General features: G+C 46.1%; 1 non-coding gene across 1 annotated transcript; it reads right to left on the bottom strand.

Annotated features, from left to right (window-relative positions):
• Positions 1 to 3,417: 3,417 nt before the first annotated feature.
• Trnay-gua (transfer RNA tyrosine (anticodon GUA)) lies at positions 3,418 to 3,510 on the bottom strand. Its single transcript has 2 exons — positions 3,474 to 3,510; positions 3,418 to 3,453 (listed from the first exon to the last, which is right to left on the bottom strand). It is a non-coding gene; the product is annotated as a tRNA-Tyr (tRNA).
• Positions 3,511 to 26,574: the final 23,064 nt, after the last annotated feature.

Below are 26,574 nucleotides of genomic sequence, written 5' to 3' on the forward strand. Positions count from 1 at the left end.
CGAATAACATTTTAAGCTTCAACTACATATTCTTGGCCCATCCCCCAGAGTGGGTACGTGCCATAGAAAAGAAGGCAAAACAAACAAACAAACAAACAAATTTCAGTGGCAGGAAATCGTACTTCCAAGATCTGAAAGACAGTACTCTTTTCAATCGCACAAAACGTAACGTTTCTTTTTTTTGCTTTTTTTTCGTGTAACTGATACGTTCCGCCTCTATAAGCTCGCCGTGGACATTTCAGAAAATTGTGACATTTGTTTATCCTGCACTGACCCAAGACTGCGTATACCTATTCGTGGCTCCAACTGTCCAGGTATTTAAAGGGGCCCTGCACCCAAAATTACGCATGTTGTTGTTATGGGCCGTTTGTTTGCTAGGGGCCATGATGACTGGTGTGGCACCAGGGAAAGAGGCGAGAACAAATAGTTTGATATTTTAATTTTTCTCTGAAGCTAAAGATATCCGCGCCGATTCCGCGTTTATTCCGCGCCGACTGCAGTCTCGTGCATCAACAACTTCTGCTGCCGGAAGTGACGTACGTGCTGGGAATACGCTGAGTGTTTTGATTGGTTGGAAATAAAGAATATATAGCACACGATTGCGATGAACTCGTTGTGAGGAATTTAGAAATCGTAATGCATTTAATACTTCTTAGAGCTGTGAAAAAGACGCCAATTTCTGAATCACAGTTTCAATTTCTGTGCAACCGACACAGTTGGCGCTGTCGAACGGCCTACACGAAGCGCAGCCTTCCTGAATTCAATGTATGTACTTCGCATTTCCGCATCGGGGCAGAGCCACTCATTCCGGTATGGTAAAATGCAGAATTTCGTGGCACTCATCGTTTGACCCGTTTCGACCTCCCAATTGTCAGCATAGAGTCGTCTGCTAAGTTGTGCGGCACCGAAGCCGTCAAAAAGCGCGGTGGCCGCTTGCGGCAGGTAGACCACCATGTGCTGCATGGTTCCGGTACGGCAAAATGTACGCCGCGTTTTGATTGGTACCAGACTGACACGTCACTGGGTGAGTGCAATACGAAAGTGCATGCCAACTTCTGTCGTCTGCTTTTTTTTATCTGTAAGTTCAATAACTTTTGTTTTCACGCGCCTATCACCAAAATTCTTGCATTCATCTCAGGACAATACAAGGGACGCGTTGCAACGTAAAATTCGGCGGGTAAAATTTGGGTGCAGGGCAACTCAGAGGGCATAGGAAGCTGACTCATTCTACAGCCCCCAAATGACTGGCGTAGAATAGGCAAACAAGCCAACAAAGAATTGCACCGAGTTCGGATAATCCCGACCGAATCCAGCGACTCCACTAAAAGAGCTTTAGGCAGTGTCCAAAGCCTCCGATAAGAAAGATTGTCTTCGTCTCTTTATCTGAATAGCCACACACTTTAACTTCACTTCCTCTATTAGGGCTTGAGCCCATCGAGTACACGATAAGGAACTTATCAAGCTTAATTTTATCGTATTGTTAAAGGTAGTGCAGCCTTTATTTGTAGCACGTTTCCCTCGGCGAGTTCCTTGTGTCCAAGCATCAGGATATATCACTCATTATCTCAGCGGCTATAATCCGTGGCAGCTCTAATCGTCAGGGATATACTTGCTGATTCCGATAACTGCGCTCTCTAGCCTGACCAGAGTCGTAAACAAATCATGCAGATCCAATCGGTCAATCTCCAAGTCGCGTGTTTCTTTTTTTTGTTTTTTTTTTCGGGAGGTATATTTATTGCACATCCGCACTCACACGTCGAGTATACCGGCAGAAAACAAATATAAAAAAAGAAATGCGAAGAACGCAGTGGTCCTCGACACACTTACGTGGGACGTTCCCTGCAGATAACGAAACAACCACCGCGCCACTCTGAAGACGGTTATCGGCGTCGCCGTCAAGGCAAGGCGTCAAGGTGTATCAACTATGCTGTTTGCGCATTGCACGCGCGGCTTTCCTACTACTCTCCGTATCAGTTGACGGTAGGGTTAAAAACCGCGGTAAACATTCGCAGCTGGGAAAAATAAGAGGGCCGTTGCGCTGGATCCGTTTACGCTGCCTCCGATCAAACGAAAATAATGTCAGTAAGAATCGCTATTTTAAACTGACAGGTAAGCGAAAGATCGGTTTAGACTGATAAAAGAATTCCTTCACGGTTCAGAGGTTTATTATTGGAATAGAAAATTAAGGTCGAAGTTCAATTTATTTAATGACGGCGCGGAAACCTGGCGTGTCATCAGCGTGATGTCACCTATTGGCTTGTGGGGCTATTAACGCACCTGAATTTTCTGTAAAGCGTCCCTTTCAAAGTTATCCTTGTTTTTGTGAGTATACTACGCGCCATTACTATCGCTACTACTACTACTACTACTACTACTACTACTACTACTACTACTACTACTACTACTACTACTACTACTACTACTACAACGACAACAACAACAACAACAACAACAACAACTACTACTACTACTACTACTACTACTACTACTACTACTACTACTACTACTACTACTACTACTACTACTACTACTGCTACTACTACTTCTGAACGAAAAAGGGGGAATGTTTGAAGGACTCATTTCTTTGTTAGACACAACATAACGAAGCCTACGGACAATGAAGAAAGAAAAAAAAACGTAGCGGACATTATTTGTGTTTTTTTAACTGTAGTGCAACAGTTACGACATAAATGGAAAATTAATTCAAGTATACGAAAAAAAATCAAGTGGTCGTCAATAGAAAGCGAACCTACAACATTCGGATAACTCGTCCGATACTCTACCAGTCGAGCTACTATACGGCGGTCGTTTCCCCGTCCACTTCATTGCGTGTAACTTTATTTATGAGCTTGTAATCCTGAGAATGTTAGCCAGCGTCACACGCAGCGTGGCGGCGAGCGTAGGCCGCTTTTTTTTTTTTTTGCCAGCTGACGCCCCGTAGACTACTTCTGCTATTTCCTTTACTACTACTACTACTACTACTACTACTACTAGTACTACTACTACTACTACTACTACTACTACTACTACTACTACTACTAATAATAATAATAATAATAATAATAATAATAATAATAATAATAATAATAATAATAATAATAACGTGAGCATGAATAATAACAATAAAAAAAAGAACAAGAACAACATTCATTACTGCTGTGGCCCGAAATGGCAGCAACAAAGCATGTTCTTTCGAAGTAGCAATTTTCTGTATCTTTATGAATTAGTACAGTTTAAAAGGTATACGTGCCTTTTCGGTTCTGAAGGAAAACAATATTGACTTACTGCTTCCATCCAGAGAACAATGACGCAGAACCACGAGTATAAACTAGCTACTATTGAGTTTTGTTGCTTAGGAAAGAGACGAAATTACCCGTTGCGTGAAACTTCAGTAAATTGACAAAGAAAAAAGTGACGTCCGTCGAGCCGGATTCGAACCAGCGACCTATGGATGTCAGCGTTGTCTGAGACCTCTACAGTCCACCGCTCTACCAACTGAGCTATCGACGGCAGGGGAGTGAGCAGCTTCAAAAACGCCTTTCATTCGTTCGGAAACCGGTTGCAGGAAAGTGGGGCAGTCCACTTTCAGCCGACAGGTTCCGTTACACACCTTCGCGCTGCTTTGAAGCGCCGCCGCGACCACCTTTGTTCCTTCAATAGCACTGACGTACTTGTAGTACAACTAAGAAAGGCTTGAATAGTTGCTTCACATATATTTTTTAAAATGCCCAATTCATAAGGTGCAGTAGTCTACCCCTTTGCGACACGCATTATGAACGACTATCTATAAACGAGTGAAATTTATATAATTTTATGCCAAGGATCTGGAGACCATATATAAGGCAAGTGGGAGTGTTAGAACAAATTACACTATATTTTGAAACAACTCATTGCCAGTACAACGCAAATAATTATCTAATTATTGTACAGTCACTCATGCCATACTCTTCATCAACGAAATTCAACGACCCACTCGTTACATGCGATAGTTATCTACAGGCAGCGAGCATTCCTAAGAGGTAGAAGAATATTTTGAAATTCCTGCCGAAACGCCCCCCGTACAAACTCTCGTAAAACACGGTACTGCCTTCACCAAATCAATCGCGTGTAGCAAAACATTTCACTTAGAAGTGATATAAATTTAACATTAGCTCACTATTCGTGGTCTCTTCCTTGTCAACAGTGCACAGGGCAAAAGTAAGTTGTGCCTCCAAACGAGGACGCCGTGTCGCAAAGGTGTAGATTAAACCGCCGTGTCTTGCAGTGCAAAATTCACAATGTCAAAGACGTCATAGGTGACGCGCAAGCATGGGCGTCGGCAGGGGGGCGCAAAAGGGGCACTTGTCCCCCCCCCCCCCCCTCCAAGCCACATCAGCACTTGCCCCCACCCAAGCTACACCACTACTCTCCCCCTCTCCCAGCCACCATGCAACACGAATTTGCACCCCCCAAGACAAAATCCTGCCGACGCTCATGCGCGCAAGTCTAAACTTAGCCCGTATTGCTAATCGTCAACGTGGTGTGTTGTTATGCCCAGTATTTGCGTCCATGCAGTAGTCTTCAAATCTATGGGCAGTGCGCGTTCTCGGGCAGTTCCAAGTACTTTAATTTTATTTAGGGAACTTACATTTTTGTAGAGGTTTCTACCTGTTCACGTACTTTGACGCTTCCTGTACTCGCGGCGTGGAACTTTACACGTATGCTGAAGCACCTTGACTGTATTAACAGTTTTTCAGTGCCTAATTTTTTTTTGTTTTTTTTTTTGGTGGAGGGGGGAGGGGGGGCGCTTGTTTCAGCATGAGGCCACTAATACACCTTGGATATAACGCGCTCCATCACGTGCAACGCGGGGGCAACACTCGGCTGTTCATGCGAAAACACACGAAGAAATTATAATCATTTTCTCGTTCCGCGATATTCTTGAAGACATGTTCGGTCGTGCTCAACTTAAGTACGATAGAACGTCACTAGTGGTTCGCGCTGATGAAATTACTTCAGCGTGAGGCAACTCAACTGCGTCGAAGGCTATCGTCAACTTAGGTGCCGAATTTCGCGTTGCTCATAGTCAGGAAGAGGAGGAAGAAAAGAAAAAACGGAATGACAGGGAGGTTAGCCAGTTCTCAGACCGGCTGGCTACACTGAGATGGGGAAAGGGGTAAGGGGAATGAAATACGATAGAAAAGAGACGTTACAAAAAAAAGAAGAAGAAGAAGAAAAAAACGAACAATAATACGATAAACGACGCTGCTTAAATCCTGTCTCTGAGACTAGTTGTCCGCAAGAAGCGCAACAACGCTCTCAAAGCTTCCCGTGCCGAGGACGTTTTCGGCCAGTGTCCTAAGACCCTTTCCTCCGACAATGGGCTATTGTCAAGTCTATCTAACACTTTTGACAGTTCTTTTCTCGGTGCACCATCTACTCTGTGAGTGTGCTCAGGATCATTGCACATAAACATCCTAATATGAGGCGAACATAAAAATGGAACGTTGTTACCTGCCGCAACCGGGCCCCTATAGGGTGGCATTGACTTTCCCTCCTTTCGATCCAAGGACCTTGCTCTTTACGGCAACGCAACTATCTCAGTTTGGAAATATGAACCGCGAGTATGTTTCAGTGTCGTTCCGAAAAGGTGGATTCGAATGCGAGAAAAGATAAAACAGGGAGGTTAACAAGACGACAAAACTTAGTTTGCTGTTCTGCGTTGATGGAACGGGGCAGAGGATTAACAATGACATACACACAGCAAGCAGCCATTAAAGCAAGTACAACACATGCGCGACATCGGAAACACACAGAAGTCTGCTGTTGTAGACAATGCATTAGGCACAATGCGATGACAGCGTTCGTGGTTATTAACGCGCAGCACACTTGCGCGGTTAGCGACCGTCGGTAAGAGCTGTAATTGCACGACACCATTGTTTAGTTGAGTTTTGCATTCGAGTTACACAAAAGCTATGAGCAGCAGACTTTGTTGACCTCACAGCTCCGGTTAACTCTGGCCGTGTGGAACTCTGTAACGTGCGCCTACCTTATCAGCACACGTGCGTGTTTGCATTCACATGCGTCCTTAAGTACGAATGCGGCTCCTGCGACTGGCGATTGACCCCGACTACGTTTAGCCGTCGTGACAGGTAAGTCATTAAGTTCTGCACTAAATACTTAGGCGAGATTTTTCGTCCTCGTCGAGAACACGATTTCAGTATAGAGAAAAAAGCTGAGTTAGCATCAAAGAACCAACTGATCGTTTATTTCTCTTGAAGCCTGGAGAAATATTTCACGGAAATTAGCTTCCCCTTGGGCGGTCTAAATCCTTCTGCGCCAGGGTTTCTTAATGACAGCCACCTGTCTGACGGCAGAGATTAATTTGACCCCGAAATTACGGCCGGTTGGTCTTTAGTGAATGTTCGTCGTGTTTCTCTACGCGCCGTTAAGTTTCGCTTCCATTGTCTGCCTTTTCCGCCATCCTGATGTTCGTGAGTGAACCTTACGCGTTCTCATCTGACCGGCGGCAGCGAAGGCTTATTAAAAGCATGTGAGTTCACTCGTTACGGCGCGCTTTTTAATGGGCCGGCACTCTCCTGTGATCTTTGAATTGTTTCGGCGTGACCGCAGTATTGTGGACTTTCAAAAGCGCATACACAGGGGCAAAGCGTCTTGGATAAGAGCAAGGGCACAGCGTTTTTAAACCGACAGGTCGGCGGCGCGTAACCAACGGCTTGCGATAAAGCGTCCCATCGGCCGCTTGCTCTGTGCGTGCCGCGCCTGTGCACGTTCATCCCGCGGCAGCCATCAGACTGACGCTGCGTAGCGCCTTTATAACGTCATAGCCACCACCAGTTGGTATAGAGGACGATGTTGCGCGTGATGGGATGGGGGTGAACGGGGTGGAGGGGAGGGGGGGGGGGGGGGCTTATTGCTGTGGCCCGTAGTTTAAGAGGCAGCGAACGGCTTCAGAAATAGTCTCGGTGGTCGTTCGTACGCTGTCAGGAGTGAGGAAGCATTTAATTTGCCAAGTGCGCCGCGCGGAGCGCGGCGTCAGGTTGAAGAATGATGCTTTACAGCTTAGTATGTATGTAGGGTCACGTAATACAGGAAGTTGTTCCGAGAGTATTCCGCTCATTTGATTCTGTCGTGCGTGAGATAAGCGCAAGTATGCCGTGTATAGGCGCTCACGCACGCACGCGCACACACACACACACACACACACACACACACACACACACACACACACACACACACACACACACACACACACACACACACACACGCGCGCGCACGCACACACCGTCACTGACGTGCGAGAGACTACTTATCGAGATATCGAGATATCAAAATAATGATTGGGCGGCCGTGATCGATACATAGTTACAATGACGGCGGCTTCACTGTATGCTTAAGCCTTCGCACGATGAGTTATGTTACCGCACAAGTAACATTCGCTGCGTCACGCATATCAAAGATTGATAATTTATGACCGATCGCTCTGCAAAATAACGTAGAAGCTAGGCCTGTCCTGGTAATAGTACTCAAGCAGCAGAAGCTGATCTTTTTTTGTGTGTGTGATTATTTATTACCTGTCATCGCGAGAGTATCCTGCAACACCTTTCGCAGAACTATTACGAAAGATAACTCCTTCCTCTTCCAATACCGCAGTATATTTTGCATTAGACCGATAATTTCGGCATAGTGTATGATTTCGCCTGTTATTGCTAGGGATGTTTGTTCTACTAACATTGCATACATTTCAAATTGATTTATCTGGTTCGTAGTTCGAAAGTGGCCCAATTCGAATGCTGTCGCCGACGTTTAATTGAGCACGAACCTAATGTGACGTACTTTGTTTGTCTCATAGGCAGAATAATGCCTGGTATGTATTTAAAGAAAGCAAAAAAAAAAATGCGTACATCCCTTCCGTTCAAGTTCAAGGGGCGTTATTAGGATCGTTGCCCACATATTGACAAATTTATTATCACACTTGTCCGTATCTGTGAGCTTAACGTAGTAATTACTATAGGTCTGAAGACGCTTAGCAGTGAATATCTAGTCTTAATATTAACAACTGAAGAATCTAACTGTACACTGTTGTTGAAGTGTACATTATGCAGTTCTGCATTTAAGCCTTACCACTAATTTCGATGTTGCGCGTGACCCGTTCCAAGGTCCAGAGCCACTGATTATGAATGACAAAAGGAATACGCCTCGAACAAAATGTTTTACGGTTTTGCATATAGAGCGCGCGCGCGCACGCACGCACGCACGCACGCACGCACGCGCGCACACACACACACACACACACACACACACACACACACACACACACACACACACACACACACACACACACACACACACACACACACACACACACACACACACACACACACACACACACACACACACACACACACACACACACACACACACACACACGGAAAAACGGTTACGGCGATGACAAGATAACAAGAAAAATCGCATGGCGTGTCCATAAAAATACTTGCGATTGCCCTTTGCTTTCTTCACCCGGCTTCGTAACTTCTTTGAGGAGCTTTCTGCAAATTGTCTGGCAACATCCATTATTCTCCATGGAAGACAAATGCACCTTTAAAACAATTAAAGAGGAAATATAGGAGGTCATCTCGCAGATCATTTCGCTCGAAAGAATTCCGATTTATCGCCACCTCTGTTTATTTTCACTTGGTATATAAGAGACACAATTCGCCTAATCAGCACACGTTTTAGTTGCACCACAGTACGTATGTAAAGCACAGAAGAGTCTTACGGGCGTCTCTTTCGTATTCTTACGTCGCTGTTGCACCGAAAGCGAGATCTATAATCGGCAAAAAAAAAAAAAGGTTTGTCACATTCGAAGAAGCTCAGGACCGTATTCACAAAAACGTCTTACGCCAAAAATTTTTGTGAGAGAGCATTTCAGCCAATCACAATGTGGGAAATATAATTAGCGAAGCCAATGGAAAAACGCACTTACATAATTGAAGTTTTGTGACTTTGGCCCCAGTTCCATGAGGCCTTCGCACACAGCTTCAATATCAACGTTCCTGCGTGTAAATAGCCTTTGTAACCTATAGAAGGATTCGGCAATTACGGGCCCAAAGCCTTTAACATTTTCGTGCGGCAAGCTTTCCGTAAACCATTGCGATTCTACTGGCATGGGACAGTTGTTACGAAGTGCTCTATTGCGTAGCAACATGATTTTCACACAAAAAGAACATATTTAGTGAGGAAAATGTTGATAGAAATTAAGGTGATAGGACAGAGCGCACTGTATCCTATATGGTGCGCTGTGCACGGTCTGTCCCGTAACCTTCATTTCTTTCAACATGTCACGCATAAAAAAAAAAAAAGAATTTCCCTGTCTGGAAGGTATATCACCAGTACTACCAAAATGCAAATTTTGTTGCACGAACTATTTTGCCAATATATGCAATTCCGTTCTTAAAGAAATTGTTGAGGTTAAATTTACCGCTTGTTACGACGCGCTACATAGCGAAGACTCCGCGCCGGCTTGTTCGGAGGTATTCCTTGGACAAAGGTCCCTCTTTCTTTTGAAAAAGGACTTGCTGTCTCTTTAGCTGTGTCTGGCCACCCTGACCAGTGCCCGTCGAAGAATGCCATCGATCGTAACGGCCACACCGTGTCCCATCACTTGTACTCGCAACAATGACGCCATAGTCACGCAGCAGCAGCAGCGGCAGCAGCTGCTGCCGCTGCTTGGGGTTGACTTGCCGTCAGCGGCAGCGAAATGGAGCAGGCTCGTCGCGCTGGCGGCCGCTGCCCTGTAGTTCTTTGCACAATGAGAGAACGGTGGAGCGCTGCCGAACAAGAGGACGTGTGAGTCGTCACGTAGGCACCGAGACTTTCGGGTCTTAGCTATGCTTCCTTCATTGCAGTCCATTTCAGCCGTCGACGTAATCTTCCCAATTGTGCAGTTGTTGTGGAGGCGAAAAGAACTGAAATCGTTGCTTAATATATGGGCAATCCCGGAGCGATAACCGATACAAACGTTCTCGTATACGAGACAAGCGCTCGTGTACAAACATTCTTGTACGATAACGATACAAACGTTCCTGTAAAAATAAGTGCAGCGTCAGGAGCGAAGAACATCGTTGCAACGTATGCTAGCGAAAAGGATGAATCGAACACGTGTTTGCTGGAAAGTTCTAAAACAAGGAAGCCTATTCCCGGACGTTTGAGGCCCTGAAAGTTCTGTCTTTAGCCCGGGTGCATTGTAGACTGACCTTAGAGCGCGATCACATTTTCTTTTGTTTTTTTTCGTTGTTTTTTGTCATGCAGTGCGCGTCGCGCGAGAAGTTTTAGAAAGAACAACAACAACAAAAAAGACAACAACAAGAAAACGGAGAGAGTAGGAAACTGAAAACAACAAAGAGGCGCGCTGCTCCATGAAACGAGGCGAACCTTTCGAGGAGAGAGAGAGAGAAAAAAATTCGGCAGATCCCACGTACCGTGGGAGTCGATGTTATGCGAAGCATGCGGCGGGTAGGTGACTGTGGCGTAACTTTTTTTTTTTTACTGAGCGACACGTTACAAAATGACGCTAAAGATTTGTATAAATTTGTATAAATTGGGTAACGCTGCCAATGGCAACGTGTGTATTACCAACACCAGAAGCTGTAAGCCGATATGTAGTGCTTATACGTGTCCCGAGAACGCACGCACGTTTCACGAACCCGTGTGCATGTGTGCAAGAAGTTCTTGGCAGTTCTTGGACAAGGGCATCATCACCGTGATCAGTGAGCACCAGCGGCTGGTCATGACTTGTTATAGGATCCGGTCGTGATCGTGGTGACGAGGGGTCCATGTGTAGTGAAGTATGTGGTATAGTAGAGCTGTTGGAATTCGTGGATGCCTCGGTCATTTCGTCGACAAATTGTCTGTCGACAGAGCCGGCGACATGCCGGAACCTGAAGCCACCCTTCGCGTTGGGGAGGTATAGGCCGTCGAGGCTGGTAGGCCTGGATAGTGCTACGTAGACCATCATCAGTGGATGGTGTTTGTCGTATTGGTAGACTACCTGGACGTATGTGGCCTACGTAGCCTAGTCTACAACGCGGCTGTCAATCAATCTGGCATCATCCTCGGTCAGCATGAGGCCATCGCCCATCCTAGTAAGAAATGAAGAGGACACTGCGTCGTTCTGGTGGACGAAGTAACTTTGTAACTTCGTCATATGTAACTAACATATGTAACTTTCGTTAATGAATTCCTGCGGGGTCAAGCAATGCTTCAACATAGCTTGCTGAATCATAGGAATACAAACGTAATATTTATTAGACTGCTATGAAAGCGGAGCCAACACTGGAATTACAGACGTTAATCTGATATGGCGCCTGTATCGTAGGAGGGCACATCGTAGGAATATCATGTTGTGTTTACTGCTTTCTTGTAAAATTAGATAGCCAGCACCACAACCACAATTGACGTTGCACCGATATTACGCCTGCGTAGGCTGTTTTTCCAAACCAGTTTATAGACCTGGCGTGGCTCAATGGTAGAATACCTGACTGCCACGCAGAATGCTTGGGTTCAATTCCTGCTGGGATCCTAATTTGCATTCTTTCCATTCGTTGAGTCAACGCTGCTGATGTTGGTTTTCTTAACGCTGTAGCATTTAGGTTACCAATGTCTGTTCTTGCCGTTCCTGGGTAGATATAAACTGTCATTCACCTGTGGCGCATACCCGTACGCCGCGGCCCGTGGTAAACGGGTATGTGCCACACGTGTCTAGTGGAAAGGGTTTGATGACGTACGCAACAGGATTTTAACGTTATTCATGTCATGACCCGGCAATCATATTCGTCAAATCCTCTTACCCTCCCATGCAAGTTTTGGTCTACACCAAGTCAAGGAGGCGATCATGAGAGCACCCAAACGTAGGCGGCTAGATAGATAGATAGATAGATACGTAGATAGAAACGCTCAAAGTGCCAGAGGTTCGCTAAGAAATGCTTCGCATTTAATAAACGTTTATTTTGAGCAAGTGCACTGTGCGCCCAAGGTGGGCGGCCTCCTCATTCCAGGTAGCCGCGGGCCTTCGCCATCTCTCGTGTCCGCTGAACCAGGCTTCGCTGATTCTTGAGGTCTGGGTCCGATAGCTTGGCGTCCCACTGCTCTTCGGTTAGTGTAGCGGTGCTAGGGCTTTGTACGCATCTCCACACCATATGGCATAGAGTGCCCGGGACATTAGAGGAATCGCAGCCTGAACAGCCGAAGCCCTTATTTGGAATAGTTGGGCATTGGCTTCCTTCTCTGCGCGGTTATTGATTAGTGCAAGCAACTAATAACCACTAGAGTATAGAAATGGACAAAAGTTAAGCACGTGAGCTTTCGGGATTCCTCCGCAAGTATGCACACGGAAGCGAGACAGACATCGCAGCATTGTGCAGCAATGCAGTAAACCGCACCGCCAGGGAACGTAATAAAGAATGCAACAAAAGCGTTGTTACCCACTCTGAGAACGACACAGTAGCTGCGTGGCGACTAAGAAGGAGAATATGTTTTTGCCAAAATAACACATAGTAATCACTTCACTTATAAAATGTGTGGATAACACACCTGGAATCGCAACACCTGCTCTCATAAACATGAAGGGGCATATTTCGGTCGCTTCACATTCAACGGGTTGCGTGAATCGGGACTACACGGATCCTATCGAGCTGAGCCAGTCCATGCACCTTGCGTGCGACACGAACTTAACCACTTAAGTATGCAGTCATTCCTCCACGTATTAATATATGTCTCTTCCGATGAATCTTGACTGTTGTTCGGGCGACCCCCTCGCGCAAGTGCCGACCACGATTCTTCATTGCCGGTAAGTCCTTATCATCAAGGTAATCGGTATTGTAAGCGACTAACGGTCAGACGTTAGCCAGAAATTTAAACGCTCTCTGAGCTCCTTAAGAAGACCCATGTAGGCAAGGTGCTCCGAATGTGGGCCCTGGAACCCAATCTCGTGATAGTACATTTAATTCTTTATTCTTTCGAACAACTCAGTGGTCGGTCTTGGAAGAAAAAATGCTATGCCCACTAGTTCCCCCGTCCTTTCCCATACCCGCAGCGGACACGTATAGATAATTACGACACTGCTTAAAGCCTGTCTCTAAGAAACGCAAAAACGCTTTCAAAGCCTTTTGTGCCGAGCACGGTCTGGTTTCTTCTTTGCCCTTCTTTCGTTTTTTTTTTTTTTTTGTAACATCTCTTTTCTGTTATCTTTTATTCCCGCCCCTCCGCCCGTTACTCAGCCCAAGGTAGCCAGCCGGTCTGAGAACTTGACTAACCTATCTGTCTTTTCGTCTATTTTCTTTCCCTCCTCCTCCTCACAGATAAATATAAAACACAAGTAAGGAATAGGTGCTTCATTGGGTAACTACCCGGTGAGCGCTATCTATGGGCGCCCTCATTTATACTGATGACAGAGCTGTCACTTTCATTTAGCGCACAGCTGTAAGATTAATACCAGCCAACGAATCGCACCGTCTCCAGGTGTTGGTGAAGATAGAATGAGACCTGCATATTGCGTCCACAGCGGGACGCACGCGCTGTTGCGAAAAAGGAGATGGTGCCCGACAGCCGTTATCAGCGGTGCGCGGCAATTGAACGTTTTATCTCGATAATAAATGAGAAGACATTAGGCAACTATCTGCACAGCGTGCAAATCCTAACGAAGCAAACGTGCTATGAACACATGGCCTAATAGATGACCTGGTAGCAAAGCTTTTGGAGATATTTGCGCGGCATATGGCTCATCGGTGAAGAGTCATATGGGCTTGACGTTTGTGTCTGCCAGTGAGCGGCAAACAACGAATCGAACTACAGGTGCCCTGCGGATCAGTCAGTTTGCAGCTGTGAATGTATTATTAACTATAAAGTACGTCTTAAACAAGACTAAGATTGCTTCTTGGTATAGGTTAGGCACCATATCTAACGTATATCTTGTCATCAGTGTGAAATTAATGGCGACAATTAGCACGCCCGCAAAATATCGGCTTCCAAAAGGCGGCTTACAAAAGATTTTCGTTCTGATCAGTTCTGTGATTATTTTACAACATTGCTGCGTTTACACATGTAGTTGAAGCCGAAACTGAAGCTTACTATACATTGACGTCAACAAAGTTCAGCGGCACTTTCCATGATGGTACACCAGCATGGCTCTACAAGATCAGATTCTCCGCGACGCCATTGTGCCCGGCTTGCAAGAACTGTATATAGAACATCATTTGCTTAAGCGTCGTGAACTTGAGAAAGATCGTCAGTGTTTCTTGAAGCACTCCAACGTTTAGGCTCGCCACACGACAGTGTAAATGATATTGTGTTTCCGCGTGGTCACTGGACATTCACGAAAGCGGTGTCGCGGCTACTCTTGAAGCTTTTAAATGTTACAGACCTCGCATGTGACTGATGACGAGTCACACATGTTGGGGTGGGGTGTGGTGATATGGGGGTCCGGTACAACACTGTATGCGGAATAGCTCATAGGCCACAGGCTTGTGCATGGTTGCGTCGCGCTGCGCTCGACTTCTTGGTAGCCTGCCCGCGCTTCGCTTTAAAAAGGACATTAGTTCAAAGTATTCTGAAAAGAGGAAACCTGGCGGGACAATTGCCTGCAAATTTCGTAAGGCTAGATCCGCTGGCAACCTACAGCATACTCATCCTCATCCCCATGATCGTCTAGCGGATATGGCATATGTGCTGCTGAGCACGAGGGCGCGGGTTCGACTTCAGGCCACGTTGGCCGCATTTCGATGAAGCTTAAATGCGAAAAACAGCAATGTACACAGATTTAAATGTACGTTAAATTCTCCCAAGTGGTCAAAACTGATCCGTAATGCAATATACGGCGTTCCATATGATTATGTCGTGGTTATGGCATAGCAGACCCGGACTGGGATTCATTCTTAATCAAGCTGTTCTCTCTCTCTACCTGTGTCTCTCCGGATTTGGCAAGAAAAACCGTAAACAAAATTGAAATATTTTATCGACCTCGACTCTGCCAACGCACTCGGTAACCTCCCGATGATAAATAATGCTTACGCGAGGAACGTCCACCCGTAGTATTCTTATGTCCCGCCCGAGGCGGCTTGTTCAGCCAATCAGGGAGCGCTGTGAAATAGTGAACGGTGACATCAGCCCGCCGAGTCAACCTTCTTTCCTTTCATTATCTTCATCTGTTCGATACAATTGCAAACAGCTTATACCCACCAGTTTCAATGAAACATTCGAAACCTGTGAGCATGCAAGCACACACGCACGCCCCTCTCCTTGTTACCCTCTCACCCCCCCCCCCCCCCTCGCCTCCTCTCACTCACGGAAAAGATTTTGCCTTCAATCAATAGTCGCATTTATTCGTAAGATCAACTGCCATCCAATCACGATGCCAGAAATTTCATCAGCAGTAGCATCTGGCCGATTGAAGATATTTCCCGTGAACGAAAGGCTTCGTGAATTCAACCTCAACTTCGTTCGAAATAATATAGGAACAACGCTCTAAAAAAGCACACATACACTTTGAATTGCATATTCTCCACCGGTCGGTCCAGCTTTCGCTGGACTCAGACTTTCGCGCTTACATATTTTGGCAGGCTGTTCTTATTTTACTCAGTTAACTCGTTTGTGTTGCTTACGCTGCACCTGTATTTCCGCCTTCTTCTCTCTTCCAGGGCCTTATAATTTATCTGCCAGCTTTTATTACGGCTGAAGTTCTCTCTGCTTCCTTCCTATGTAAACATAAACGCATTAGCTGTAGCCGTTTGCTGGCGACGGACACCCTTTTCGATTCATAATTAGTAAAGATTAAAAATAAAAAAAGCGTTATTTCGTGTATTTAGAGAGTAAAAGTTGTTATCCAAAAGCTACTGTTGTAACAAAGTGCGCAGTCGTCTGGGGAACAGAAGGATACGAGGCACACACTCAGGCGATGTGGCCTAGAGAGAGAGAGAAAACATTATATTAAAGATATACACATAAAATGAGGATGTAGGAAGGAACCCTAGTCCAGGGTCCCTAGAATGATCTCGGCCACCACACGGGCCCGTTGACTCATTGTAGCAAACGCCAAAGTTGAAGGAAGCGCTGAAGCGCTTACGCTGCGTTGTTATCTTGGACTTTAACGAATGAATGTGTGACGTGTCTGAATGGGACCGCAGTCAAGCAAATGATGACACACATGCTCGTCGGCATGATCGTACGAACAAGGTGGAGAATACACAGTGTTAATTCAGAAATCTATGCGTTCATTCAAGTGTCCTGTTTTTGCTATAAAATTTATTTACGTCTATTTCTCTGCATTCAGCTGCGTGAATCATATTATAACGCAATTTCTGTGTCTGTTTTTTTTATTCTGCTATACTGTTATTTAATATAGTACCCCTATTTATTACACAGCTCGTCCTTTTCTCCCTGGTTGTTGAGATTCGGCTCCGCCACGTGGCACATCTGCTTAGTGACGAAGAGATCCTGTCGGTGGCGACGACGTCGACGACACGGGCGTCGGAAACGTCGGCGCCAGATGGACACGCCTCGCTCGTGGACGCGACGTTAATCGACCGCGGGGCAAGACGCCGCCGCCGCCGCCGCCGACAATCATCAACGCAGTTTTCGTTGGGACGGCTTATGAATAGTGGCGCTTACTCTGCCGGAAAGGCCCTGAGTCACTAAGCGCGGCGCCTTCGCTGGCGATGATTCAGGTGCCAGGCGGTGACCAGGCGGATATGACGGTACACCCTGCGGCGGGATTTCTCGATAAAGAAAGTGCGAGATCGTGAGTCGTGCGGATTTTCAGATAGCGACTATGTGTTACCCTTCGTACTTAAGTCGTACCATTTATTACACGATGTGATTACCATCTTACACGTGTGCGCAAGTTGATGAGAGTGTGGGGGTGAACTAGAGAAGTTAGCTACAGTGAAATGAAAGGGCCACAGCTGCGATGAATATGGCGAGCAATTAGAGCAATGCGATACAACATCTCCTGTTACAAGAACGTCCGCGTTGCTCTCGCTTCACATTTATTTAGATATACTTTCTTCTTTCAACGGAACTCTGTTACCTTGTAATACTGAAGCTATGTATTTCGAGTGCGTTTAGGTAATGATTCGTTTCTTTTCGTAATTACTGGATGAAATGTTGCATAGAATTTGAACGCCTCCGATACACCATTTACATACTACTTCGTACAAATAAAGGAAATAAGATGACTTTTAACGGCTAGTTTTTCTTTGTTAGACACAATATTAATGAGCACTAACAGACAATAATGCCAAAGAAAGTACAGGGGATGTTATTTGTAATAATTGGGATATAAATGTGAAGAAAGTAAAGTGGACGAAAAGATAACTTGCCGCCGGCAGGGACCGAACCTGCGACCTTCGAATAACGTGTCCGATGCTCTATCACTGAGCTTCGGCGGCGGTCATCCCCCCGTCCACCCCCTGTAAATGTGTAGTTTACGGGGGGTCATCCCCCCGTAAATTTGAAGAAGGTAAAGTGGACGAAAAGAGCCCTGCCTGAAGTCGCAGCTGTCCTGTCGCAATGAAAGTACGAGTAAGTGGTGCAATTTAATTTTTCCTGCGTGGATATGCAGGCTATCTGGAGATCTTAATATCACCTTCCTTGACTGTCTTGCCGCTTGTGCATCATTTCTTTTTTAAGACAAGGAAATGTTTACTATAAATTTCCTGATATATCTGTTTATTGTGGAACTTATAATTCCAAGTAAGCAACCGAGAAGTGCTTAGTGTATGAGCGCTCACCGTATCGCCGCGCCGGCGGTTGTCGCCGAATGTTCGTCATGAAGGCTCACTATATATGCGTGTCGGTTTGAACGTGTTTTTCGAGATTCCAACGCAATATTCTATGACATTCACTCAAATCAATTGAATGGTGGCAAAGCTACAATCATATGCACCAATTATTGTCAACTATTAAATTTAGAAGTCAACTTATTCAAAGAATATTTAATACAGGAATTTTCCAAGCATTCGCATTGGAATTCAAGGGAAATTGACGAACTATAAACGATGCGAGATACGCTTGTTTTGATTGCGATGAAGACTTGCCCTCAAGGCATAATTCTTGGAGTGTATATGTGTACTATATGTGTGCTATAGGGCGCGTGTTGTGCATGAATTGAAGCAGTGTTTCGTGGAATCTGTTTTCATGTATCCAATGGTGACAGCTGGTTGTGACGCTGTAGAGGAGGCCGGCATGCATTAGGAGATGGGAGCGCTCCGACTGCAATCCTGGACATGTGCATGTGTGGACATGTGCATATCAGGTGGTATGCATCTGCCTCCATCACTGAAACGGAGCAATGAGAAGTACTCACGCTGGCTAAAAATGATCATTGGTGACAACCGAACCACGATGATCCGCCACAATTATAGCCTTTCAACTTGCATCGGAATCAAGAACAACAATTTTGTCATTTCGAACACGGCACACACGACTGCGCACTTCCGAAGCGATCTCAACAAGCTGTTGTCAATCACAAATCTGGCAGACTTCGAAGCGAACGAGGCACACGTTTCCGCAGACGTCACTTTCCTCACCACACGTATAACCATGCACGCCGACAGCAGCAAACTCCCCCGGAGCGCGACGGCGCTTACTTCAACGTTCAAGGGCATCAAGCCACGCAAGTCTCGCGAAAGACGCCGCGCGCGAGTGAGAACGTGGTCACGCCAACGGAAACTTCAAAAGTGGTAGCCCAGGACTTAGCGGGCCCGTCTTGCGCGTGCCGGCGTACAAACAATGGCCACTTGGCCTCATGGTGTTCAGCCGCGTTCGGAAGTTATACGCGACGACCTTGGCCGACTTCCAGGAGCGCGAACAGTTCTTTCGCAGCTTACGGCGCGTTCTCGAAAGCTCTCGCGGCTCGCCTTTTTTAACTGCGCAAGCGCTTAGACTGTCGGCAGCGACAGATGGATGCGAGCAGGCGGCAAGACGGCTTCACAGCTGATGGATGCTGCGCCGGCCGACAGCCAGCTTGCGTTGCGGACGTTTCGTCGGTGGCATTGAAGACAACTGTCGCTCCTCGTACGTGTCGGTGGATGTGGCCGCTGAAGGAAGCCTTAGAGACAATGGGTGGCTATGCGGAAGGAGTATCTTTTTTGTATGTTTCTTCGAAAACACCAGCGGAGTACCGTGTGTCGACGAAGAAACTTACTCGAAGAGTGAAGACGGCTGTGGGTCGTGCGTGGCAAGTGATGTCTGTCGGTGTGTTCCGAATGATTGTGTTCGCGACAGAACGCGAGTGTTTCCGTGGCTCTGAGGAAGAAACGGTCGTTCTTTTTTCCACGAAAGTCAGGGCGAGAGTGTGCCTGAGGCGAATTTCTGTTCTGCAACACTCCGATCGGACATCTTGAGAAATAACGATGATAACGCATGATTGAGACTGGCTTGAACGTGAATATAGCTGTTGACGGGTGTCCTTCCGTCAACATCGGAAGGTGAAGGTCGCAGACTTCAACTGTGTTTCTATAGTGTAAACGTGAATACGTAACGATACTAATGGGCACCGTTATAGAGCACCGTTATTGGGATGCATAGTCCATCGCGGAGACAACGGCCATGGAACATCGTGAGCGACATACGCTGACGTACACAGTCAATATCTCAATCAGTTCTACAGCTGAGACGCTCTGAAGCGCACGGATTTGACGTCGTAATGAGCTGTACAGAAGCTCAAGGAACATCTCTGTTGTGCAAGACGTGATTGCTTTGGTCCGGAATAGCGCTGACTTCAATATCGGTGTTTTTCTGTACAGCTACGATAAACATCTGGGCTTTATATACTGATGCAAGAGAACGTAGAAGTCCAAGAAGAAACGCTGTCTGCGGAAAATCATACGATGACAAATCTGAAGAGACACGGAGCTATCGTTTTCGTAGAGAGCGTGTCTGAACCTATGCACATACATAAACATTAGCAAAGGCTTAAACTGCTGGCAGCTGTGTGTAGCCGAGGTGTAAAGCGGATTCAATGGGAACCGCTAATCAGCGAACTGCACTGCCAAGGCCTTTTTTGTGAATAAGAAGAATGACACCTGACCGAGCAACAGCGTTTGCAGCGGATTTTTCAGGCTTCCATTACCTTGAGAATCCACCATGCCGGGCGGAGGGCCCTTTCCATCATTGCATAGACAACGAGATTACATCAGTTTGCCATTGTCAGCAGCGCGAAGAAAAACAGGATTTGTGTCTGACATCGTGCCTTCGATATGCAGAAACATCCCTCATATGCGTTCCTGCGTGTGTCTCTGTGTGCGTGTGCCATGAGGCAATCGTGCCGTGTTGTTGCTTCAAATAAATCACATCGTGGTTTTAACTGCAAGAGAGGTGGTTCTAAAGTGGAGTTTGTAGACACCGAGCCAGTTTTAAATCAGGTAAGAGATAAAGTGCATACATACAGCTTCACTGCTTCTTTTGTATGTGTCTTTGAGTGTCTCCTGTTCACAATAGGTGAGAAAATTTGAAATTATTGTAGAGCATCGAGTGGTTCCGCTGCCTCATTTCTCTGTACATATTTTTTTTTAAACAATAGCGTTTCCTTTTTTTCTTTTTTTCAGTGTCTATCTGCAGAGCGGGCTTTTCAGAGCAATGTATACTTGGTTATGTTATGTTCGTTTAAGATGCCACGATAGGACAATACAAATCTCGTTATGGCACTAATTGCTTGCACAATGCTCGATAGCCACTTCTGTATTGCGATTACAAGAGCTTTATTACAACGTTACGCCTTTCAAATCAGAGGCAGGTGATAACGCAGCCGGCTTCCTGTACTTACGAAAATTGCAGCTGCGCACGGCGTTATAATGGCACACGTCTTCAAATTTGAAGTTGCTTGAGAGTTCCGAAAGTTTCTATCTCATAAAGATTAGGTTTCAAGTAACAACCTATTATAATAGGTCTTAACGATCCGGCGCATTCTGTTTTAGCACTTCCACAAGCTACTCTAAATGTTTCCGAGAACGAGCATTCGGAAACAGCATGTTCTGAGATCATATTCGACCCAACTGTCACCAGCGTTGTCGCCTGCCACACTCTAAGAAAAAAGAGAGTCAAAAGAGTGTCATGGAACCGTGACTCTCTTCGGGTGTCCATCTGACCCCTTTTGGAAGGTACAGGCAGAAAAAAAGAGTTCGCATTTGGGAAGGAGTCACTGGACCCTCCTGAAGCGCGTTTCGATTGGCTTCGGTATACGGAAGAGCCGCCGTATACGCCATACATATCGCACGCTCGCCCTTTGGCGCCGTTGTGGCGCCTTGCTCGGCGACGCAGACTGACGCAGACGGGGTTGGCGCCGGGGTGGCGCGCCGCTCTCCTCTCTCAGTCGTCTCAGCGGCCGTCAGCGGTCTCAGTCATTCTCAGTCTCCTGGTCAATTGGAATGCGTTGCGTGGATGAGTTGGTTGCGCGTCTTCGGTGGTACTGACGCCGGCTCCGTGCACGAAGTGATGCTTGGAGGGCGGAATATTCATGGAGCTGCGGACACCGACAACGGCCGCCAGTTAACGGTGAGCGTACTCTCGTAGGTACTAATTATACAGCTTTAGCTGGGCGTCTGCAGCAGCTCTGCGGAATCTGCCAGCCATTTCCAACAGTAGCCTGTATCCGCGGGGCTGTTGCGGATGCCCAACTAAAGCTGTCAGTTAACGAGTTGCCACCGTTATGCGCGTTGCTGTACAAGCTCCCACAAAGTGAGCGATGCAAACAATAATCGAGGGTCATTTCTTGCTGATCGCACGTCGTGTCTACACTAATGAAGGTGCAAGATGTCGTTTTTAGATGCACTTTAGTCTACTTCATAATAACATTTCCATCCACCTTGAGTGTGCGGCGTGCTTCCACGCGTGGGAACGTGAAAAAAAAAAGCCTGTGTACAGAACGCTTAGACGCACTATATGCAATGGTTTTTGTTGGCTTAAAGACGGTAGTTTGAGGTGCAGATACAGTATGGTGGCTTCCAGAATGTACGCGGTAGTCATTCAAGTTGGACACGCCTCGCCGGTAAAGTGAAAAAGCTCTAGACTTTCGACGGCGCGCGTTGTTGCGGCCGCCGGCGTGCACTCTTTTCCCTCGTTTCTGTTTGATGTTTTCGTCGTTTGCATACACTGCGATGACGTTGGGCGCTATAACAGAATCGAGTGAGTGTACGTGATTGTGGGAGTTATGTGCGCTAATTCTAGCATATGACATGTCTGATCTCGACGTAGACGGCGTACGCACGCGCTGGGTGTCGTTCGGGCCCTAGTACTCGCATCTGTTTAGTATTTAAGGATGGGTTACGTTTGTAAAACGTGCGGTCAGTAACTGCTCACGGCATGCCCCTGGCTGCCGGAGGATGTGCTTTGTTGTTTTGTTGTTAGCCTTTATTATGTCTGTGTGAACCACTTATTGTGTAGGTTTTGCAAAACTTTACTGCAATTTCATTTTCTCATCATATATCACGTTCTGCATTTCAGATACCGTTTTTCATGGTGCTCACGCTGTACAGGAGCGACAACCTAGCAAGCCACAAGTCTGATGCCTCAAGCCGTCACCACTTTTTGATTTATTCTTAATCACAAGGAATAAATATGGAAACATGATGGCGATTTCTGCTCTTCATTCAGCACCATATGACACTGTGCACATCACACACACTTTAGTTGGCTATACTCATAGAAGCATGTAAATGAGGAATACCCAAACTTCTTAATTGGAAATCACAGACCATCTTTTCGCGCTTTCTATATAACTTTGTTGGAAAATATGTGTTGTTTTGACGAGTTTTATTAAAATAATGCTAAAACTGAACTATTCTTTTTTTACAGTCGCTGGGCAGAACGGCAAGTATTATTGGACTTGCTTAAAATGAATACTCCACTATTTTCAATAGTAGTCGCGCAAAAGTAGAGCAAGGATCAAATGAGTAGCTTGAAATACTTGTGGAGTCGCTTGATGCTTCGGTGTGGGTCCCTTGACCCCCCTAGGAGCGTTACCGGCAAGAGTCGTCTGACTCCCTATGAGTGGTAACGTGATCCTCCCGAAGAGAGTCTTTCCACTCTTCCCAGAGGGTCAGGGGACTCTGCTAGAGCGAGCCGACCCTGACCCACCAAGAGAGTCACCGTGACTATTTAAAGAGAGTCCTATACGTGGCAAGTCAGAACTCTCCGAAAACAGTCACGCATACTCTTTTTTTTTTTAGAGTGCATTCAAACGCAGCACGTGACGTTTGAGAAGACGATCGCTTGATAAGTCCCGGTCGATCAGGGTGAGATTGCGAGGCGTGATGTTCTGTTCTTGCGGGACAACGTCACGACATGTATAGGCGCGACTGCCTAGCTGCCGCAAACTCATTCGCGCGTTAGAAAAGGTGTCTACACAGACTCGCGTTACAACTGCGCACGACATATGTAATGCCTCTGTCAAGCGTCGCAACCCATTCAGCGCGGAAACCCGCCAACGAGTACGCGCAAACGGATGTAGCGCTTCACAGTAGAGACGAAAAGCGCACGGCCAGGTCACGCAATTGAGTGGGCCCTGTAGCTTTGCCTGCACTTTTGCTTGAACACGCAAAGAATAGCGTGTAGCACGTGTGTTGTGAGAAGCACGCGAGGCTAGCTAACGCATAAGCAATGTTCCACGCTTTCAAAACGTAGGTGACAAAATATCCCGCGTATATCAGAATCTTAATAACAGTTTGTAGGGTTTTACGTGCCAAAACCACGATATGATTATGAGGCACGCCGTAGTCGAGGGCTCCGGAAATTTTTGACCATCTGGTGTTCTTTAACGTGTGCTGGCATCGCATGCAGTACACGGGTCTGCAGCATTTTGCGTCCATAGAAATGCGGCCGTTGCGGCCGGGATTGAACTCGCGACTTTCGAGTCAGCAGCCAAGCACCGTAACCGCTGTATACCACCGTGGCGGACGTGTATATCAAAGTGAGCCGCGGCTACGCTCTCGCAATAAGCGCGAGCATTTTTAAAGTGTGTGTCTGTGCTAGAAAGGGGAGGTGGCGTTGGAGGTCGGGATAATTAGAACTCACTTTGTAAATCAGCGGAATAGGTGATAGAAAATAGGATCATTTGTAAGGTAACTGAATTTTTCCTGTTAAGGGTCACTTTTCGATTGCAGGGTTTGGACACGTGTGTCATTTTGCTCCCTTATCACGCAAAGGGCGACGACGTGCTCTTAAGGAGTTACAGGATGCTCCAAACGCGGAGGGAATCACGCCGCACCAACGTGCAGTAAAATAAACACAGCCAACGTACAAAAGCCCGCGCAGTTTGTCTACCGACCAGTGCGCGCACACTGTGTGCGGAGTGCGCTTTTGCTCCCCGCATACTCATCATAGGTAGACCTCTTATGCAATACCCCCTAGTGGGGTCTTTAAGGAAATAAATAATGAAAGAATGAATGACCACTGTGGCACTAGTTACACCTTACTAGTCACACACTTTCTCGCCGCTCATATATAAGATTTTGATTTATCAAGAGGCGTTTAACGTACACGTGTACGGTATTCGTGCATGGAAGAAAGTTTCATATTGTGAGCTGTATTACTTCCGAGTACCATTCAGTTCAGCAAGCCGTAATACAGCGCAGCAAAGATTCAAGCCATTTCTCTTGAAAAAGCGCCCTTTGAGAAAGCGAATGTTGAAACTGCTGTAAGCTATATAATACCACATGAATGTGGTAGTCATGTAAACAAGAATCTTTCCTCTTTCCCTCCCCCTCGCTTCTTCTCTCGAATATTATAAGCCGAATTCGCGAATACCTTTACAAGTTGCAATTGTTTATTCCTGACCGAACATATTCGTTAATGTCGCTGCGCGAATGAAGCGTTAGTTACGACGGATTAATCACAAGGTATGTTAAAATACACACAGCCACAGCCACTATAGTCCTTCATAAAGAAAGCGACAGAATCCCAATAAAGAAGGGCGTACGACAGGGAGACACGATCTCTCCAATGCTATTCACCGCGTGTTTACAGGAGGTTTTCAGGGCCCTAGATTGGGAAGAATTAGGGATAAGAGTTAATGGAGAGTATCTCAGTAACCTGCGATTCGCTGATGACATTGCATTGATGAGTAACGCGGGAGACGAATTACAGCTCATGATTACTGAACTGGATACGGAAAGTAGAAGAGTAGGTCTGAAAATTAATATGCATAAAACTAAAGTAATGTGGAACAATCTTGGCAGAGAACAGCGCTTTGCGATAGGTGGCGAGACGCTGGAAGTTGTAAAGGAGTACGTCTACTTAGGACAGGTAGTAACCGCGGAGCCGAACCATGAGAGTGAAATAACTAGGAGAATAAGGATGGGATGGGGCTCATTCGGCAAGCACTATCAAATCATGAATGGTAGTCTACCACTATCTCTCAAGAGGAAGGTATATAACAGCTGCATCTTACCGGTACTTACCTACGGTGCAGAAACCTGGAGACTTACAAAGAGGGTTCAACTTAAATTGATGACGACGCAGCGAGCGATGGAAAGGAAAATGATAGGTGTAACCTTAAGAGACAGGAAGAGAGCAGAGTGGGTCAGGGAACAAAGGGGGTTAAGGATATCATAGTTGAAATTAAGAAGAAGAAATGGATATGGGCCGGCCACGTAGCACGTCGGCAGGATAACCGGTGGTCATTAAGGGTAACTGACTGGATTCCAAGAGATGGCAAACGCGTGAGGGGGAGACAAAAAATTAGGTGGGTAGATGAGATTAAGAAGTTTGCAGGTATAACGTGGCAGCAGAAAGCACAGGACCGAGTTGATTGGCGGAACATGGGAGAGGCCTTCGCCCTGCAGTGGGCGTAGACAGGCTGATGATGTATGTTAAAATAACTATGGCAACGCTAAACTGACTATCTTGGGCACTTGTTTGTGCGTCGTTGTCAGTGACGACTGTGTACGGGCATATTTCAACCAATAAAACCAACCTACAATTAAGCCAACGAGAGCATAGAGGACATTACTTGTTTTTTTAAAGGAACACTAAAGACCAAAACGATTTTTCTCATATTAGTAAAGTAATCTTTCGCAATACCAAAACACCACGCTTGCTGCAAGAAGACGCTTAGTAAGCGAGAAAACGCGCAAAAACAAAATATGGGTGGCGACGCCACCTAGAAGTTTCCGCACCATTCGCCGTGACGTCACATGTTTTGACGGCGCCTACTAGGGACTATATATACGTAGTTCTTAATCGGTAAAAATGAAGTACATTGTCCTCTGAGGGGGCCATAGACCTAACGTACCAAGTTTGGGGTAATTTTGTTGAGCCAATCGCGCCAAAATACGATAAGTACACTTTGAAATCCGTGGCGTCACGCGGGGAGATTTCGGCGCGAAATTTAAAAATAAAACTTTGAACTTGATTTTCTCCTCTATTAATAAACCTGTGATGGCTAAATTAACGACTTAGAGCTCTTAGAGCACAATTTATCGATCAAAACCGATTCATTGTTTCTCTTTAGTGTCCCTTTAACTGTAGCGTAATGATTATGACTTAAATTGAAAGAAATTAAAGCGCACGAAGAAGCAAACTTTC

The sequence above is a fragment of the Rhipicephalus sanguineus genome, chromosome 5, assembly GCF_013339695.2.
Source record: "Rhipicephalus sanguineus isolate Rsan-2018 chromosome 5, BIME_Rsan_1.4, whole genome shotgun sequence".
NCBI classification, from domain to species: domain Eukaryota; kingdom Metazoa; phylum Arthropoda; class Arachnida; order Ixodida; family Ixodidae; genus Rhipicephalus; species Rhipicephalus sanguineus.